This window comes from Sinocyclocheilus rhinocerous, unplaced genomic scaffold (assembly GCF_001515625.1).
Source record: "Sinocyclocheilus rhinocerous isolate Xijiao unplaced genomic scaffold, SAMN03320098_v1.1 scaffold864, whole genome shotgun sequence".
NCBI lineage: Eukaryota > Metazoa > Chordata > Actinopteri > Cypriniformes > Cyprinidae > Sinocyclocheilus > Sinocyclocheilus rhinocerous.
The window spans coordinates 1568214-1573321 of NW_015645567.1; the positions used below are offsets into that span (position 1 = coordinate 1568214).

Consider the following 5108-nt stretch of genomic DNA (forward strand, 5'->3'; position numbering starts at 1 on the left):
TAGTCACTCGGTTGATGCGTCTGTGGTACATACCCAGATGATATTTCACATCACCTGAGCCCTAAAGAAAAGTCACAAAGAGAAACTGAAACATGAACAGGACTGGAATGATAATATTACATAGTTTATATCATTTTCCCAGACATGTGGGAGAGGACACCTGTTTTCACAAAAAGCATGTCACCATGGATTGTGTGCAGAGCTAATTAAGTAAACCACAATTACAGTACTGAATGTTTTATGTATCACTGCCCCGGTTGTTCCAGATTTGCAATATTTGTTAAACATTATCACTTTCATTTTAAAGTTGTCATGAAATGACAATTCAACCTATTTTCTAAATGCCTGTTACTGTGAACAATTCAACCATGCACATTTTTTTAGTTACATCATAATTACGAAAGCTTGTTTCTGCCACAGTATAAAAAAAGGTAACTGCGACTTTTTATCTCACAATTCCTGACAATTTGCAAAAAGTTAAATTTTTTACATCCTGTGGTGGCATTGTGAGACATAAACTTAAAAAAGAATAAATTAATTCAGAATTGTGAGATAAAATGTGCTATCTTTTTTATTTTTTATTCCTTAGCAGGAAAAAAAGAGAGATGTAAACTCATAAAAATGAGAAAAAAAGTCTCTCAAAAAATGAGAATTGCATGATGTGAACTGGATTCTGAGAAGCATACAGTTTAAAGCGGCTTGCACTTCTTTCGGATGCGTGTGCTGCCATATGCATTTAAGACATGTTTCCCTCAGCACATAACTTATATCTTATGGTTACATCCTTATCTGCAAATGTTAGAAAGTCACACCAGTATTTGAAACGACTTCAAAACCGAGGTACCGAGGTCATTTTTGTGGAAGAATTGCTGAAATGGGTCCTTGGGCCTAAAAAAAAAAGTAGATCTGGCTTTTTATTTGTGTGTAAACGGAAATATTTGTTTTGTAATCTGTATACTGAGCTTAACAAGAAACTAGTGCTGAAGGAAATGAAGGTGGCTTGAAAGAGCTCCTCACCTCATCTGCAGCTTCCAGCTTTGAATCAAACTGGCAGAAGATCTGCTCCAGCTCCTTACGGATCACATTAGCAAGCACATTCAGACGGCCTCTGATGGAGAGCAGATAATTCAGACATGTTTCAATGGCCCTACATATACAGTATACTTCATTAACCAGCATACATTGTACAGTAGGGCTACCCTCGACTAGTAGTCATTAATTTTAAGCATTAATCGAATAATCACACGTTTATTAATAAACCATTCAAGTCATAATAATGAGCATTTAATTGCCTACATAGCCTAATAAGCTCTCAAGCGCACACATAAAGTTTGCCACAGCAAACCGCAGAAGTAATGATTACGAATGTGTGTTATTGTCAGTGCACACAAATAAACAGAGTCTTTGCAGATTCAAAAGATGTATTACTCTTATCTTCATGACCAAAAATGACAGAGTATTTTAAGAGCAAGTGACTGCACCGGCGCCTCCATCTGTCATGCAGTGAGCGCTACTATTCAGCTTCCATACTCCCACACAGACACTTGAATAGCACACATTTATTCAGATGATAAGCCATATTTGAGGTCGATGACTGATAAGCAATCATTTGGATGTCCTGCATTAATACTGTATTACCACATAGACCAGCCGTTAACTATCTGTCCGTCACGGACTACGTGACTTTGCCACTTCCTGTGGATTGTTTTATTTTTTTCTGCGACTAAGCCACTAATAAAATTTTGGTCGACCAAGTCTCTTCTCGTCGACTAATGGTTAGTCGACTATTAGGGGGCAGCCCTATTGTACAGTTGGTTGTTCCTCTACCTGTGTGGCATTCCCATGATAACGCTCTCCACTCCGTTCTCACTAGATTTGTCGATGATGGTTTTGAGTGCAGGAATGAGAGACTCACATCCCTCTAGGCCGAAACGTTTCTCTGATGACCATTTCCTCTGCAGGAACTCCTCAAACCTGGCAGCATTACAAAAACATTGACATACTAAAAAGTGTGTTAAATAACAACATATGTGACCTGTGCTGGCAAAATGAGTTGGAATGCGCACGGTCTAAAATTGAGCTACAGGCAAAAAAAGTGAAAAATGTCAGTTTTGGTCGAATTTGAGGTTTCCACAAAAATGAGTTAATTAAGCCCTCTTCTAGTGATCCCAATGCTTCAAATAGTAATTAAACATCTAAAATGATCTTTATTTGTACGTTTTCTGAGAGGAGGACCTTTTTCTTTGCTCACTTCTGGACAACTGCTGCTGCTTCTCACCACAAGTTGTAGGATATATCGTTGCAAAGCGCAGCATTCCAGCTTTATAAATATTCATAGCGAATTCTGTATGACATGAGTCTGAACCAGGCGCATCCAGTGTAGCATAACTGATTATAATGAGGTATAATGAGCCGCTCGTGTCCGGTAGACAGGGTGTATTTAACTTTCTTATTTCGGCTACTTTCTTGTTTAACTGTATTATTTCTTTGATATTTATTTTTGTGTTTTGCAGACTGCATGTACACTGATGGAAGTGCTAAAATAAACACGCATGTTTGTTAATAGATGATTGAGCCTCATTTATTATTTGTGTTTCAAAATTATAAATATTAATTATATATATATAGCCTATCAACACCGCACCACCGGCGGTAGTTGGTCCATTACCACCACGGTGGTAAAAATCTGCCACCGTCACTGCCCTAGAAGGTATTTTAATGTAGAACGAAGAGAACTCATTTTCGAAAGTTTGCTCATTCCGACTCATTTTGCAAGCACGGGTCACATATCACAGCAAGTGTCATCTGCAAACAAATGATGCAAGTGAATTGTTTGATGCAAATGATTCCCTTTTCTTGCATTTTTTTAAATGACCTTTAAACAACTGATGTAAATTTTAGTGGATGTATAAATTCATTTCCGTTTTGTGAAGGGTTTTGCTTAAAAAGTGTGCCTGTGCTTAAATTATTTGAATGGCAAATAATGCATTCAGGTCTCCGGAAAACAATGGCATGGACAGGCCTGGTTGAGCGGACCATACGGGCCAGTAGCGTCCTTTTCTCGTCCAGAGTAAACTGCATCACTCCCGGCTTCTCAAACTTCTGTCTGATCCACTGGCACTGCTGCAGGTCATTGATGAACATGAACTCCACCCCGATGTGCTGACAGTAGGCCATCTGCATAGTGCAGCGAGAGAGAAGTCATGTAAAACAACTAATCTTTATAGTTCGATAGCAGAAAGACAAAACATTTATATTGTTGGTGGATACGTACCTCTAGACGCCGGATGATTTCCCTGAGTGGAAGGGCACTTTCACTTCCCCCGATGAAGGTGGTGGTGGGAAGCTGGAAAACTTTATCCAGATCCGCTTCTTCCAGTCCATAGAAGCCTGGCAGCAGACATGCAAACACATGGATGGAGAAGGGGGAGGTAGGGCAAGAGAAACAAAACACCACAGTGAATCCGACCGACACACATAAAAACACAGAAGACAAAAACTGCGTTAGAGGAAGTATGGATGTGAAACAATTTTTATGTTTTAAAAGTGCAATTTTTATAAATTAAAAGTGCAAATAAAAGCACATTCAAGCACATAAGACACAGAACATGCAAAGAAAAAGCTAATCCAATAGCGTGAGCAGAGGAAAAAGGAAAGATGAGGGTGAAAAACAGATCTATTCCAGCCCAGTCCACTGGTGCCAGAGGGAATGCATGCATAAGACGCTACAGATGGCAACATGTTACTCTTAACATGCATGTTTGAACAAACACATTTTACCTAGAAATGTGTTTCAGTGTACAGTTGAACTCAAGGCTCGAAATTGCGACCATTTTGGCCTTCTGAGTGTTGATACGGTGACCGGTCTGTCATTCTATCAAACGTTACATAACCAATTAAACTTCAGCTTTACATTTTTAACTTTAATGCAGATTTTAGATTGGTTAATATTAGCTGTCAATCACTCGGTCACTGCTTTCTGCTGTCAGGTGACAGGCTAACTACCGCGGGGAATGTAAAGGGCTGATTAAAGTTTACCACCGCATACACCATCCTAACCCTTGCCAAAGAAGAGCTCTCTCTCTCCGTGTTTAACCAAACTCAGATTAACTCTTTTCTCATTGATTAATAAGCAACATGTGAGTGTATTATCTGCAAACCATTAAGCTGAAATGTAGACCAGAATCTCGCATAGCAGTTTGTTCTGACCTATGATCTCAAGGTGTGCTAAAACATGGCATTCATTCACAATGTGTAACACAGAGCTCCAGACAAAAAAAATCAATTAAGGAGCCATTGGCTCCTATAAGAAACAAAATTAGGCGCCAAATTATTTTTTTAGGTGCCACAGAATTAGGCCTGTCACGATAACAACTTTTTGTTGAGCGATATATTGCCCCAGAAATAAATGCGATAAACAATATTATTGTCAATTTAAGACCATTTTATGCCACTAAATATATAATCATAATATAACAGCATAATAATGCAAGAAGGCCTACACACGTTCAAATGACAACAAACTTTTAATTCTTAAGAATATTTAGATCATGGAAATTAAGCATCAGAATATTAGATACCTTAAAAAACCTGAACACATAATAAATGTGTATTATTATTATTATCTTAAACATTTCAATCATACTGTCATGTGCTTATGTCTCATCTTTTCTTTTCTTTATCAGCATTTTAATCCATCTTGTAGATGTCCTGGGAACTAAGGATCACTTAAATTGGGAACTAAACGTCTTTTCCAACTTGAGAACTATATACAGTCACAAAGAATTGTAATTAACACAGAATCTGTGGTGCCAATGATTTTTAATTGTGGGACCATAATTATTTCAGCATCACTTGCCCATTGAGTGTAGTTTGGGCTCCTAATCAATGCATCCTATAAATGTTGTCACATGTCTTGCACACATCCAGTCTGTTTTTCTTCATTATTAACATGCAATTATATAGGAGGTGTTGAATTTTACCATTATTAGCTCCTTGCATTCTTTCTTATGTCAACGCGTTAAGTAAAAATATGAATATGCATTTTATCTAGCTGACTAATGAGATTATGGACACCAAATGGTTATTCTGAGGTAAATGTATTGTTA

At 37.8% G+C, this 5108-nt stretch overlaps 1 pseudogene; it reads right to left on the reverse strand.

Moving 5' to 3' along the window:
* The window catches only part of LOC107706796 (2-oxoglutarate dehydrogenase, mitochondrial-like), a 33979-nt pseudogene that overhangs the window by 13221 nt on the left and 15650 nt on the right, over positions 1–5108 (reverse strand).